The 16,023-nt window shown below is 42.9% G+C and overlaps 1 long non-coding RNA gene across 1 annotated transcript; it reads right to left on the bottom strand.

Annotated features, from left to right (window-relative positions):
- Positions 1-10,723: 10,723 nt before the first annotated feature.
- On the bottom strand, positions 10,724-12,938 carry LOC122733327. The gene is made up of 3 exons (XR_006353814.1): positions 12,890-12,938; positions 12,274-12,446; positions 10,724-10,833 (listed from the first exon to the last, which is right to left on the bottom strand). It is a non-coding gene; the product is annotated as an uncharacterized LOC122733327 (long non-coding RNA).
- Between the last annotated feature and the right edge of the window lie 3,085 nt (positions 12,939-16,023).

Raw genomic sequence — 16,023 nt, 5'->3', positions numbered from 1 at the left:
GCTACCCCTCTCCCAGACCCTGACCACCCATCATCTGCATCTTCTCTAAAGCCTCCTGACTTGGTTTCTCCAACTCATCACTGCCAAATAGTTGCCAAGATAATAATGCTCCTCCCTCACCTCTGTGACCACTACCCTCTTCTTCTGCTCAAATACCATCAGTCTATTTCATCCTGATGGGCTGGTAAGCTGACCTCCTGAGCCTGGCATTCAAGGCTCTCTATAAACTGCAGCCAGTAATGCCAAACCAGAATCAAAATAATAATCCCACCACTTCCAAAATGGTCACATGAGGACATTTAGAGCATGAGAAGGCTCTGCTTTGGGGCACCCACTCTTCCACTGATCCACCTTTCTATTTCTTAAATTACCAAAATTTATTTTATTGCATTAGAAAACAATTAATGAAATTCATTTGGAAGAACAAAAGCTCAAAAATATCAAAGAAATGAATGGAAGAAACTGTAAAGGAAAGAGGTCTAACAGTACCAGATCTTAAACTATACTATAATTGACTTTTTTTTGCAGGGCAATAAGGATTAAGTGACTTGGCCAGGGTCACACAGCTAGTAAGTGTCAAGTATCTGAGGCCAGATTTGAACTCAGGTCCTCCTGAATCTAGGGGCAGTGCTTTATCCACTGCACCACCTAGCTGCCCCCTTAAACTATACTATAAAGCAGTAACTACCCAAACTATCTGGCACTGGCTAAGAGAAAGGTGGATCAGTGGGAAAAGAGTAGACATCTCCCTTCCTTTTTAGGACCACCTCAGGGGTCAACTCTAAGAAGTCTTCCCTGATTCCCTCTAATCTGAACCTGTTCTCTCATCATTCTATTTGTTTGTTTTTTGGGGGTTTTTTGCGAGGCAATGAGGGTTAAGTGACTTGCCCAGGGTCACACAGCTAGTAAGTATCAAGTGTCTGAGGTCAGATTGGAACTCAGGTCCTCCTGAATCCAGGGATGGTGCTTCATCCACTGCACCACTTAGCTGTCCCCCTCCTCATCATTCTGGATCCCTCTTTTACCCTATAACATTTTTCGGTATTGTCCTTATTGGTATATATGTTTTACCCTGTCCCCTCCAAAATACTCTGACAGTCCCTTGAGGCAAGGGATTCTCCTTCTGAAACTCTGTACACAGTAGTAAATTATTACAATAACCTTGTCTTTGGGGGCAGCTAGGTGGTACAGTGGATAAAGCACTGGCCCTGGATTCAGGAGTACCTGAGTTCAAAGCTGGCCTCAGACACTTGACACTAGCTGTGTGACCCTGGGCAAATCACTTAACCCCCATTGCCCTGCGCAAAACCAAACCAAAACAATAATCTTGTCTTTGACAAGATTAAAGATTTAAGCTTTCGGGATAAGAATTCACTATGTGATACAAACTGTTGGGAAAACTGGAAAACAGTTTGGCAGAAACTAGGTATAGACCAATATCTTACATCATTTACCAAGATAAGGTCTAAACGGACACATGACCTAGACATAAAGGGAGATATCATAAGTGAATTAGAAGAAGCAAAACATATTAACTATCAGATTTATGGGTAGGAGAAGAATTTATGAATAAACAATAGAGAGTATTGTGAGATATAAAATCTTGATTAGATTAAATTGAAAAGGGTTTGTACAAACAGAACCAATGTGGCCAAGATTAGAAGTAAAGTAGAAAACTGGAGGAAACTTTTTGATAGAAAGTTTCTTGGATAAAAATCTCACATCTCAAAAATACAGAGAACAATATCAAATTAATAAGAATGAGTCATTCCCCAATTGATAAATGACCAAAGGATACGTACAGGCAGTTTTTGGATGAAGAAATCAAAGATAGATAGATACATACATACATACATACATACATACATACATACATACATACATACATACATAGATGGATAGATAGATAGATACATAGATACATACATAGATAGATGGATACATAGATACATAGATAGATACATACATACATAGATAGATACATAGATAGATAGACAGACAGATAGATAGATAGACAGATAGATACATAGATAGATACATAGATACATAGATAGATATATAGATACATAGATAGATAGACAGATAGATGGATAGATACATAGATACATAGATAGATAGATAGATAGACACATAGATAGATAGATAGATAGACAGACAGATAGATAGATAGATAGATAGATAGATAGATAGATAGATAGATAGATAGATAGATAGATAGATAGATAGATAGATAGATATAGATATTGATATACATATACATATGAAAAATGTTCTAAATCACTATTGATTAGATAAATGCAAACTAAAAAAACTTTGAGGTATCATTTCATACCTATAAGACAAGCTAAAATGATAGAAGGAAAAAAATGACAAATGTTGGAGGGGATATGGAAAAATTGAGAAACTAATCCACTGTTGGTGGAACTGTGAACTGATTCAACCATTTTGGAGAGCAATCTGGAATTATGCTCAAAGAGTTATAAAACTTTGTATACCCTTTGACTCAGCAATACCAAGGTGATGAGGGAAATAGGAAAATAACTTTGTTCTAAAATGTTCTAAAACATTTCTAGCAGTTCTCTTTGTGGTGGCAAAGAACTGGAAATTGTGGGGCTGCCCATCAATTAGGGAATGGCTAAACAAGTTGTGGTATATGATTGTGATGGGATACTACTGTGCTGTAAGAAATGAGTAGCATGTTGGTTTTAGAAAAACATGGAAAGACTTGCATGAAATAATGCAGAGTGAAACAAGAAGAACCAAGGGAATGTTGTATACAGTAAGAGCAACGTTGTTCAAAGAACAATTGTGAACAGCTAAGCTATTCTGAGTATTATAAATATTCAAATCAACTGATCTATGAAGGAAGATGCTATCCACTCCCAGAGAAAGAACTGATAAATACAAGTGTGTATACCTTGGAGCTTAAAATGTAAAAATAATAATAAATGAATTTTAAAAATAAAAAGAAAATCTCCCTTCCTTTTAGGACCACCTCAGGGGTCACCTCCAAGAAGTCTCCCCTGATTCCCTCTAATCTGAACCTGTTCTCTGCTTGTCAAAGTTTCCCTGGAGCACTCTGGATCCCTCTTTTACCCTATCACATTTTTCGTTATTGTCATTATTGGTATATGTTTTATCCTTGCCCCGAAACACTCTGAGGCAAGAGACTCTCCTCCTGAAGCTCTGTGCCTAGTGCCTAGCTTGCCTACCCCTGCCAGAGAGGAGGTCCTCAGTCAATGCTGGTTGAATAAAAGTGCTAAGAGGAAACCACTAGGCCTGGGGAACTTTGGGGTTCACCTCCCCACCTTTCGTTGGCACCATGCTTCAGGTTGCCCCCAAAAAGAATGCCAGAAAGCCACAGACATTTGTATTTCTTTACCATTAGTACTTTCTTTTCTCCACTGGTGAATAGGGATAATGGGACACTGTTACCAACTGGCCATGGGGTGGGTAAAAGAGGAATTCCCCAGGAATGAAAGAGGGATGGACTCGTAATGATCATAAGAAACAAAAAATGAAGAGATAAGCACTTGCAAGCTGGAGGAACTAGGGGTCCTTGAAGAGCAACATTTTAGTCCATGACTGAGAACAAGGAGGGATTCAGAAATGCTTTGTAGCATTTCCTGATAAAAGAGCAGGGTTCCAGCCTTGAACTTCCCAATCAGAGGCTGAATAACACACAGTAGAGGCCTTGTCCCGTATGACCAAGTTACGATGTGCCAGTCTCCTGCCTTCCTATGCTCTGAACCCCTCACTACAGCACAAAGGCCTTCCTCAGGTTGCACTGAGTATCTGGATGAGTGTGTGATCTAAGTGCATGTGTGCATTCATGTGTGTGTGTGTGTGTGTGTGTGTGTGTGTCTGTGTCTGTGTCTGTGTGTATGCGGGCGCGTGCGTCTGTTGGCACATGTGTATTAGTGTTAGTGTGTCAATGAGGGAGGTGTGGATTTTAGAGGGTAAAGGGAAGAACACAGGGGAAGAATATAGAGAGGATGAGCAGTGCTTATCTCCAAGCCAGAATTCCCAATGGCAAGACCACATTCTCAAACCCCTAACCATCAAAATTGAGGAGATACCCATCAATTGGGGAATGGCTGAACAAATTGTGGGATGTGATTATGATGGAACACTGTTGTGCTGTAGAAATGATGAGCAGGATGCTCTCAGAAAAACCTGGGAAGATTTACATAAGCTGATGCAAAGTGAAATGTACTGTGTAGAAAATAGCTGTTCTCAGCAATACAATGATCCAAAACGGCTCTGAAGGACTAAGGATGAAAAATGCTATTCATCTCCAGAGAACATGTCTGAATACAGAAGGTATCTGAATACAGATTGAAGCATCATTTTTTAGTTTATTTTTCTTGAGTTTTTCTGTCTGTTTTCTTTCACAACCTGACTAATGTGGAAATGTTTTACATGACTACACATGTATAACTTATATTGAATTGCTTGCCTTCTTAAGGTGGGGTGGGCAGGGAGGGAGAAAGAATTTGGACCACAAAGTTTTTTAAATGGATGTTAAAATTTGTTTTTACATGTAATTGGGGAAAAATAAAATTCTAAAGAAATGAAAACAAAAGAAAACAAAACCAAACTCCTAACCATCACCAGAATCACCACAAGAATCCCAACCTTTCCAAAATGGTCACTCTAGGCCATGTAGAGCATGAGAAGGCTGTGTCTCAGTGTACCCACTCTCTCCAAGACCTTGAAATATTTCCTGGCACTGGGCATAGGGATCAGGGTGGCTGCAGAAGTGATGGGGAAAGGAAAGGAAACAGATGTGAAAAGTAGGAATAAAAAACTGGTTGGGAAGCTGACCAACATTTTCAGTGTTTATCAGAGATTTTATTGACTGACTGACTGACTGACTGACTGAGGCAGCAGCAGCTCCTTTAGAAATACAGTGGATTTTAAAGACAAGTACACTGCTAATGACAGAATGCTCTGTCCCCAAACTTAGGACATGTCATTTGAATCAAATAGAGGTGGAGGTTATATACATTCTACTTAGGATCATCTAGGTGGCACAATGAAGTCAGGAAGGCTCATCTTCGTAATTTCAATTCCAGTCTCAGATACTTACTAGCTGTGTGACCCTGAGCAAGTCACCTATCCCTGATTGCCTCAGTTTCCTCATCTATAAAATGAGCTGGAGAAGGAAAGAGCAAACCACTCCAGTATCTCAGCCAAGGAAACCTCAAATGGGGTCATGGAGAGTGAGACACAAGTGAAATGGCTGAACTTCAACAATTTTCTTCTTTGCAAATGTTTCATTCTGAAAAGGCTTTCAAATCAAAGCAAAGCAGTTCAATAGACTGCCGCTCTTGGTCCAGAACAAAGAAGGATTCTATGGAGGCCTCTTTAAAGAGCTAAGTAGAATTAGCTAGAGCAGCATTTCGGCTGCAGGAGAACTATGTCATCATCACTGTCACCACTGGCATCACCATCCAATTTCTTGGGCATCGAACGTGAGCACGCTGCTGTCATAGGCTCCCCAGAAACTCACGGCCCCCATTAATGAGGATGGCGATGAGAGCACCTTGCCTTTCTGCAGTGCTGAACTCTCCAAAGACCTTCCCACCTCTCATCCCATTGGATGCTCACAATGACCCCATGAGGTCTATAGGGCACTTGGGCCCCTTGGATTATGTACCCAGTAAGTGGTACAGCTGGGACTAGAACCCAGGTGTTCTGATGCCCCATCCTCTGCTCCTTCTCCTAGCTCTCTCTGGAGATGGCCATGACTGAGGCCAGCCTGAGAGTCTCAGGGCAGGCTCACCTCTAGCAGTAAGGGAGCTGTGGCCATCACTGCCCTCTCTTCCAAAAGTTGGACAAGTTTCCAGGTGAACATGAGGTCAGCCCAGAAGGGCAGATGATATAACTGGAATGGAGGGTCATTCTTCATGCTCTCAACAAAGATCACGAGAAGGGGATCTCAGTTCTCAAAATTATCTGAAAGAAAAGAAAATATGGATTTGGGCTGAAAAAATGGTGGGGGGGAGGCAAGAGTTGCACCAATGAAGCCCTTGTTCCCTGGATTGATTTCTCCTCCCATACAATTTTCCTGCCTTCCCAAATTTAAAATCAAACAGGATTGGGGGCAGCTAAGTGGTACAGTGGATGGAGCATTGGCTCTGCATTCAGGAGGACCTGAGTTCAAATCCGACTTCAGACACTTGACACTTACTAGCTGTGTGACCCTGGGCAAGTCACTTAACCCTCATTGCCCTGCAAAAACCGCAAAAACAAAAATCAAACAGGACTTCTGAGGGAGGGATGCCGGACTGTCCATGTCAGTCACACTCACACAACTGCTAGCTTTGCTACATCAATCATTTGATTTTTTAGAAACATTTGGTTTTTTCTCCAATTATATTTCTTTTTTTTTCCCAATTATATTTCAAAATAATTTAACACTCTTTTTTTTTCCAGTTTTGAGTTCCAAATTTTATTCCTCCCTCCCTCCCCTCATCCCTCCCCGAGACAGCAAGAAATTTGATAAAGGTTATATATGTGCAATCAAATCATTGCATTTTAAGATCAAAGTTGCTAAAAGATGGCAACAATTTACTTCACTGCATCTTTCCAAAAATCCCTTGTTATTCCTCATTCCTGGCAGTTTGGCCAGGGGGCTTCTCTTTCCAGGGCTCTCACTTTGGGGCTTTGCATCCACCTGTGGCAACAGGATGACGGGACAGTTATAGATTCTCAACCTAAGATCCTGCTTCTCAGCAAAATCCATCCCTTGTTTCTGGAACCTCTTTGTACACAGAAATGCGGAAACAGCCTCTCCTGTCTCATGTAACCATGGAAACATGCTCTCTTGCTTCCAGGGAAACCATTCCATCAGCTGAATAAAAGCTAATCATGTAAAAGCCTTATTCTGAGAAGGGGCCAATAGGCTTCTCCACCAGGGCACCCAAGGGGCCCAGGACACAAGAGGCTCCTGGAACCCCTGCCTTCCAATCACTGTTGGAGCTGAAGGGACCTTAAGGGTCATCTTACACAATCTGTTGTCCCCCCATTCTCCCAAAGCACTAAGGGAGATAGGATAACACAGACAAACAGGGAAAAGTGTGAAAGAGGACCCAAAAGAATGGCATGGGGATGCCTGGGCCCTGCCCAACACTTGCCCCCAGAGGCTTTTAGGCATGAGGCAAGGTTCTCAGCTGAGTGGGTGGGACTAGGGGAGCTATGAGAGGTCTGAGGACAGATGAAAAGGTTCCAACAAGCTGCTGTGGTGTCACACCCCTGCTTCCAAACTGGCCCAGAGCCCCCTCAAGGACAGGGACTCTCCCTTTGAAGCTTTGCCTCCCAATGCCCTAGGACATGCCAGGTGCCCAGGCACCATGATAGCCCAGCCAGGAGGAGCCCACCAGGCCTGGGGCACGTCTGGGTTCACCTGCCTGCCTTTCATTGGCACCATGCTTGAAGGTAACCCCCAAAAGCCATCCCAGAAAGCCATAAACATTTGCATTTCTTTGCCACAAATGCTTCATTTTGTCTGAAGCAGGATGTATGTGATCAAAGGCTCAAAGCCCATTGCTACCAGCCTCTCTCATCATTGGTGGAGATCAATGCCTTGCACCTGCATTAGGGGTGGGGAGGAGTTGGAGACATTGGGGGAGAGGAGAGCTTCAATTGTCCCTCTGGGCACAGCTGTTGCTTCTGCTGCTCTGGGCTCCCATACTTGAGAGAAAATAGGAACAATAGTGAACCCACTTGAGATTGCTGAAGAAAGGCCTCTGGGAAGAAGCCTGCAGGAGAGCAGCTGGCAGTCTCCATTACCTCCCTACCCCCAGCTTGCTACACTGGGGACTTGGGGGAACGTCCCCTTGGCTGCTTGTGCTTGCTCGCTCTCTCTCTCGTTCTCTCTCTCTCTCTCTCTCTCTTCATCTCTCTGTCTCTCTTTGTCTATCTCTTTCTCTCTCCATTTCTGTGTCTCTGTCCATCTCCTTCTCTCTGTTTCTGTCTGTCTGTCTCTCATTTCAGCTGAGCTCCCTCATTCCCAATAGAAAAGCTCTTCCTCTGTATTGCCTGGCATATGAGCATACTTCCTCTGATTTCTGCCTTGCTGCACTTGGATAAATGGATTTCTTTGCTACCTGATAAGTGTGTTCATTGTCGAAATGGTATTTGGTGGGAAGGGAGTCAAGCCTTGGATGTCAAGCTTGGGTTCCTGTCCTGCTTTTCCCAATAAAGACAAAGCAATCAGAAGTTAGATTGAACTCCCAAATCAAACCCTCTCTCTAGATTAATTGTATTTAAGGGAGTAGATAGATATAATTCTAGTGAGGGTCAAACACTGAAAATCTACTGATTTGTGCCCAGGAGAAAGGGACAAGAAACAAATAATAAAGAGATAAACACTAACCAGCTGCAGGAATGAAGGAGCCTTAAAAGGCAACATTTTATTCCATGACTGAGGACAAAGAGAAATTTAGAAATGCTTTGTAGCATCTTGCTGATAAAAAAGCCAAATTCCATCCTTGAAATTCACAGTGAGAACAGGAGACACAGTAGTAAATGACATTAGTAATGTAGTGTTTGATAAACCCAAAGAATCCAGCTTTTGGGATAGGAATTCAGTATTTGACAAAAACTTGGGAAAACTGGAATATAGTATGGCAGAAACCAGGCATAGACCAACATCTTATACCTTATACCAAAATAAGGTCAAAATGGGTACATGATTTAGATATAAAGGGTAATACCATAGGTAAATTAGGAGAGGAAGGAATAATTTACTTTTCAGATCTTTGGAAAGGAGAACAGTTTATGACCAAAGAAGAGATAGAGAATATCATAAAATGCAAAATGGATGATTTTGATTACATTAAATTAAAAAGGTTTTGTACAAACAGAAGCAATGCATCCAAAATTAGAAGGGAGGCAGAAAGCTGGGAAACAATTTTATGGCCAGTACTTCTGATAAAGGCCTCATTTCCAAAATATATAGGGAACTAAATCAAATTTATAAGAATCCAAGTCACTCCCCAATTAAGAAATGGTCAAGGGGCAGCTAGATGACGCAGTGGGTAAAGCACTAGTCTGGGATTCAGGAGGACCTGAATTCAAATCCGACCTCAGAAACTTGACACTTACTACCTGTGTGACCCAGGGCAAGGCAACTCTCATTGCCCTGAAAAAACAAAAAATAAAAACAAAACAGAAAAGAAAATTCCTTGGGGCAGCTAGGTGGCACAGTAGATAGAGCACCAGCCCTGGAGTCAGGAGGACCTGAGTTCAAATCTGGCCTCAGACACTTAACACTTACTAGCTGTGTGACCCTGGGCAAGTCACTTAACCCCAATTGCCTCACCCCCCCCAAAAAAAACAAAACAAAACAAAAAAAGAAAAATGGTCAAAGGATATGAACAGGCAGTTTTCTGATGAAGAAATCAAAGCTATCTATTCCCATATGAAAAAATGCTCTAAATCACTATTGATTAGAGAGATGCAAATTAAAATAACTCTGAGGTACCACCATACACCTATCAGATTAGCTAAAATGACAAAGGAAAATAATAAATGTTGTAGAAGCTGTGGGAAAATTGGAACACTAATGCATTGTTGGTGGAGCTGTGAACTGATCCAACCATTCTGGAGAGCAATTTGGAATTATGCCCAAAGGGCTATAAAGCTGTGCATACCCTTTGACCCAGCAATACCACTTTTGGGTCTTTTTCCCAAGGAGATCATAGAAAAGGGAAAAGAACCCACATGTTCAAAAATATTTATAGCTAGTCTTTTTGTGGTGGCAAGGAATTGGAAATTGCGGGGTTGCCCATCAGTTGGGGAATGGCTGAACAAGTTGTGGTATATGAATGTAATGGAATACTATTGTGCTGTAAGAAACGATGAGCAGGCAGATTTCAGAGAAACCTGGAAGGACTTGCATGAACTGATGATGAGTGAGATGAGCAGAACCAGAAGAACATTATACACAGTATCATCAACATTATATGTTGATCAACTGTGATAGACTGGATTCTTCTCACCAATACAATGGTACAAGAAAGTTCCAGGGGACTCATGATGGAAAAGGCTCTCCAAATCTAGAAAAAAAAAGAACTGTGAAATATGGATGCTGATTAAACATATTTCTGCATCAGTTATGCTATAAGAGAAGATGGTTCAATGTTGTTATGTATATGTATGTGTGTATATATATGTGTGTGTATATGTGTACGAATGAGACGCAGAAACCGACGGGCAACAAAGAGCGCAGTTTTCTGATGTCCTCATTGCAGCAGGAGCTGAGGCTCCCGTATCAGATTGCACAGCCACACTGTGGCCTGTGGCTCTTCAAGGTGTTGATCCATGGTCGTCTGCAACTGGCGGAAGCCTACTCATATGTATATGTGTGTGTGTGTGAGTGTGTGTGTGTGTATAACCTATATTGGATTGCCTGCTGTCTAGGGGAGGGGGGGGTGGGAGGGAGAAAGATTTGAAATTGGAAATCTTATATAAACAAATGCTGAAAACTATCTCTACATATAACTGGAAAATAATAAAATACTTTTATTAAAAAAAAAAAAGAAATTCACAGTGAGAAACAGAATACCCCAAAGCGAAGGCTGTGGCCAGTGTGATTACTATAACAAAGTTCGTACACTGTGTACAAAGTTATGACTCTATGCCCCTAGGACAGCTAGGTGGCCCTGAAGTGGCTAGAGTTGGGAAGACTCACCTTCCTGAGTTCAATTCTTACCTCAGATACTTATAAGCCAAGTGACCCTGGGCAAGTCACTTCACCCTGCTTGCCTCAGTTTCCTCATCTGTAAAGGCAGCTGGAGAATGACTGTCAAACCACTCTGGTACCTTTGTCAAGAAAAGCACAAATGGGTTAATAAAGGTCCAACATGACTGAAAAACAACTCAACAACAAGTTCTATGAACCCTTCGTTTTATGCAAAGCCCTTCCCAAGGTTCTACTGGGTAACCAGAGGACCTGTAAATAGTGTCCTGCATAGATATGTGTGTGTGTGACTTTATTATGAATGGAGGCAGATGTCTGTCAGTATATGGGTGTGCAGGTGTTTGGTGGGAGGTGGGGGTGGGGGAGGAGAATATCAGGGGAATGTTATAGAGGAGGAGAGAAGACCACAGAGTAAAAATATAGTGGTAATGATCAGTGTTTGTCAAAGCCACAATATAAAAGAGTAATATTATATTCTTCAAAACCACCATAATAGTCCCGACATTTCCAAAATGGTCACGTAGAGCATGAGAAGGCTGTGTCTCAGTGCACTCACTCTCTCCGAGCCCTCGAAATGTTTCCTGGCACTGGGCATAGGGATCAGGGTGGTTGAAGAAGTGATGGGGAAAGGAAAGAAAACAGATGTGAACAGTTGGAATAAAAAACTGATCAGGAAGCTGAGATTTCCTATGTTTATTGGAAATGTTACTCACTGACCAGCTGACCCACCAGCAGCTCCCTTTGGAAGATACATTGACCTTTAAAGACAAGGACATGGCTACTGACAAAGAGCACTCTCTACTCTGAACCAGCTAAAGAGGCTCCGGACTTAGGAAATGTCACTGGGCCAAACTAATCCCCAGATTACACAGTGTCTCCGACTTGGACAAATATTTCATTCAAAAAATATCAAATCATGAAACATGTTTTGGGGTCCAAGAAAAGTTGTTCAACAGACTCGTCCTCTTGGGCCAGGAACAAAGAGGATTTCTTTTTTGAATTTTTTTAGGGGGCGGGGCAATGAGGGTTAAGTGTCAAGTGTCTGAGACCAGATTTGAACTTAGGTCCTCCTGAATCCACAGCTGGTGCTTTATCCATTGAACCACCTAGCTGCCCCCAACAAAGGGGATTTCTACAGAGGCCTCTTAAAAGAGCTAAATAGAAGCCAGAGAAGCAGTCTAGCTTCAGAACAACAATGTCTTCATCACTGTCACCACTGGCATCACCATCCAATTTCTTGGGCATCGAACGTGAGCACGCTGCTGTCATAGGCTCCCCAGAAACTCACGGCCCCCATTAATGAGGATGGCGATGAGAGCACCTTGCCTTTCTGCAGTGCTGAACTCTCCAAAGAGCCTTCCCACCTCTCATCCCATTGGATGCTCACAATGACCCCATGAGGTCTATAGGGCACTTGGGCCCCTTGGATTATGTACCCAGTAAGTGGTACAGCTGGGACTAGAACCCAGGTGTTCTGATGCCCCATCCTCTGCTCCTTCTACTAGCTCTCTCTGGAGATGGCAATGACTGAAGCCAGCCTGAGAGTCTCAGGGCAGGCTCACCTCTAGTAGTAAGGGACCTGTGGCCATCACTGCCCTCTCTTCCAAAAGTTGGACAAGTTTCCAGGTGAACATGAGGTTATCCCAGCATGGTGGATAGAATCATTGGAATGGAGGGTCATTCTTCTTTATGCACACAACACTGATTACTAGCAGATCTCAGCCCTCAAAATGATCTAAAAGAAAAGAAAACATGGATCTGGTATGAAACAAGGCAGGTACAGAGGCTTGCAGCTGGGATAATCATGCCCATGTTGTCCCCTGTATAGATTTCTACTCCCGAACAACTTTGTCCCTCATGGAGAAACCTACAAATCAAATGAAACTCATAATGAAGAGATACTAGATTGTCCATAATGCCAGCCAGCCGCACGCGAGCGCGCGCACACACACACGCATGCACACACAATCTCTGGCTTTGTGTACTTGGTTATTCCATTTTAAGATTAAAATTGCTAGCAAAAGATGGAAAGGGATTGTTGGTCTAAAATAGCTTCAAACAGCCACATCCCTCATTTGCTGCAGTTTGATCAGGGGGCTTTTCCTTCCATGGCTCACACTTCTAGGACTCATATCCATTGGCAGCAGCAGGAAGAAAAGACAGTTGTAGTTTTACTACCTGAGATTCTGGCTCCTACTTCCTCACAAAATCCATCCCTTGTTTATCGAAGCTCTTTGTACACATAAACTCGGAAGTGGATTGTCCTGACTCCTGTAACCATGGAAACGTGCTCTCTGGCATCCGGGAGAAACCATTCCATAAGTTGAATGAAATCTAATCATTTAAAGCCTTTATTCTGAAAAGGGGCTCATAAGGCTTCTCAATCCTAGGGACCCTGACACAAAAGATGTGAATCCACTGCCTTAGAATCATTGACTGTTAGAGCTAGAGGGACATTAATGGGCATCTTGCACAATCTGTTGCTTCCCCTCCTCCCCCCAAAACCACTAAGGAAGATGGGTTCAAACAGACAAATAAGCCAAAGTGTGAAAGACCCAGAAGAATGACATGGGCAAGAACCCTGCTGACGATTCGATCCAAGAGTGCTTTAGGCTTGGATATTGGAAACATTGCCCATGACGTCCATGTCTTAAGAAATCCAGAGTCACGATGCAGAGGGAGTGCTGTTTGTCCTTAAAAACACTCAGCTCCCAAAGCCATATATGTATTTCCAGCCTTGCTCTGGCCCAGAAGAGCCCTAGAACCCTCTCCCAAAACCTACTTTGAAGTACTTTATTCTCCTGGTTAGTTTGGACTACTAAACTGTATCTATCAGTCAATGAGTGAACATCTTGGAGACAGGTTTGCTGTTTGGGACTTGAATGTCTTTCAACTATTTCCAAAGTAAGATCCTTCTTCACAGGACAGTGGGGATCCCATTACATGGCCAAGGATCTGAAGGCAATTCCAGAAGCAGCAGGAGGCTTCCCAAGGTGACCGATTTCGCAGCTATAGCAGGTCCATGAGGCACTTCTGGTCTCAGTGTTTCTTTTTTTTTGAATTTTTTTTAGTGAGGCAATTGGGGTTAAGTGACTTGCCCAGGGTCACACAGCTAGTAAGTGTTAAGTGTCTGAGGCCGGATTTGAACTTAGGTACTCCTCATTCCAGGGCTGGTGCTCTATTTACTGCGCCACCTAGCTGCCCCAATCTCAGTGTTTCTTTAAAGGGTTTGGGATCTCATTATGATCACACACCCATACAGATCTGTCTCCTTTCCACTGGATTTGGCACCTCTGAGAGTCAGGCACCATCTTCTCTGGGAACAATGCCTACTCTCTCCCAGAGGCATTCAGGATAGTTTCCACTACCAATGGACTATCCCATGCCAATTTTCCATGGGAGAGTAAGGTTCATTTAATAATTTGTTGTTATTCGGTCATGCCTGACTCTTCATGACCCCATTTGGGGTTTTCTTGGTAAAGATACTGGAGTAGTTTGCCATTTCTTTTTCCAGCTTATTTTTATAGAAGAGGAAACCAAGGCAAACAGGGCGAAGTGACTTGCCCAGGATCACACAGCTAGCAAGTGTCTGAGGCCAGGCACTCTACCCACTGTACCATCTAGTGGTTATGTTTATACTGATTTCAGGTTTGCACATGCCCCTCAGAGTGGCCCTAAGAAATAGATGTCATTATCTCAATTTTCCAGATCAGGAAACTGAGGTTCAGAGAGTGAGAAAACTCTCCAGGAATAAAAGAGTGACAGACTGGTAAGGATCATAGGTTTTTGCCAGTGACAAAAGGGTAAGAAACAAATAATGAAGAGATAAGCACTTGCAAACTGGAGGAACTAGGGGTCCCAGAAGAGCAACATTTTATTCTATGACTGAGCTTTGTAGCATCTTCCTGATAAAAGAGCAGGATTCCATCCTTGAATTTCCCAATCAGAATAACACAAAATAGAGGCCTTGGCCTACATCACTAAATTGTCATTTCTTTGTGCAAATCTGCTGCCCTTGGGTGATATGAACCCCACCCCACCTTTGGCTTCACACCCTTCTTAAAGCTCTAATCCATATCCCACGGTCATGTAAATTGTGTCCTTCATAGGGGCATGTGGGGGGTGGCCCCCCAGAGAGAGGGGAAACTTTATGATTTGTGCAGCTGTTTGTATTGGTAGGAAGATGTGGTCTGTGTCTGGTTTTTTTTGTTTTTTTGTTTTTTGGTGAGGCAATTGGGGTTAAGTGACTTGCCCAGGGTCACACAGCTAGTAAGTCTGAGGCCGGATTTGAACTCAGGTACTCCTGACTCCAGGGCTGGTGCTCTATCCACTGCGCCACCTAGCTGCCCCTGTGTCTGTTTTAAAAGAAGACACAGACAGTAGGAAGCACAGGGTAAGAACACAGATATGATGAGGTGCATTCACCTAAGAGCGACACTACATTCCCAAAAACCAAGACCAACAATACAATGGGAATGCCAATGTTTTCGAGACTGTCACATGACCCAAATCAGGTTTTGAGAAGGCTGTGCTTTGGAGCACCCACTCTCTTCAACCCCTGGAAATGTTTCCCTGGCATTGGAGATACTGATCAGGATGGCTGCAGAAGTGATGGGGGAAAGGAAAGAAAATAGACATGAACAACAGTAAGAAAAAACCCCCCAGGGAATTCAAAGGGCATTCTCTTTGTTTATTAGAGCACTTGGCTTGCAGGGAATCTGGGCTTTCAAACTAATCAGAATGCTTGAAAGACAAAAAACATATATATGGGTTGAAATGATGGGAAGTAGGCAGCAGACACCCTTTTAGTTTCCTGGATGAATTTCTCCTCCCTTACAACTAACTTCCCCCCACCTGAACCTAAAAATAGAATGGAATTGTAGATTAAGGGATACTGAATTATCCTCATCAGTTACTCACACACCCTCACAGACCTTGGATCAGAGGAAGTTGAAAAGGGATTGTCAATGTGAAGTAGTGATAACCTCAAACAACCACAACCCTATATCTTTTCTTTTTTATTTTCCTTTTTTTTTTGGTGGGGCAATGAGGGTAAAATGATTTGCCCAGGGTCACACAACTAGTGTCAAGTGTCTGAGGCTGGATTTGAACTCAGGTCCTCCTGAATCCAGGGCTGGTGCTTTATCCATTGAGCCAGGTAGTTGCCCCCTCCTGTGTCTTTCCAAGACTTTTTTTTTTGGGGGGGGGTGCGGGGGGAGGATGAGGCAACTGGGGTTAAGTGACTTGCCCAGGGTCACACAACTAGTGTCAAGCGTCTGAGGCTGGATTTGAACTCAGGTCCTCCTGAATCC

The sequence above is a fragment of the Dromiciops gliroides genome, chromosome X (genome assembly GCF_019393635.1).
Source record: "Dromiciops gliroides isolate mDroGli1 chromosome X, mDroGli1.pri, whole genome shotgun sequence".
Lineage (NCBI taxonomy): Eukaryota > Metazoa > Chordata > Mammalia > Microbiotheria > Microbiotheriidae > Dromiciops > Dromiciops gliroides.
The sequence above is the reverse complement of the archived record's forward strand: the minus strand, read 5'-3'. Positions and strand labels throughout refer to the sequence as shown.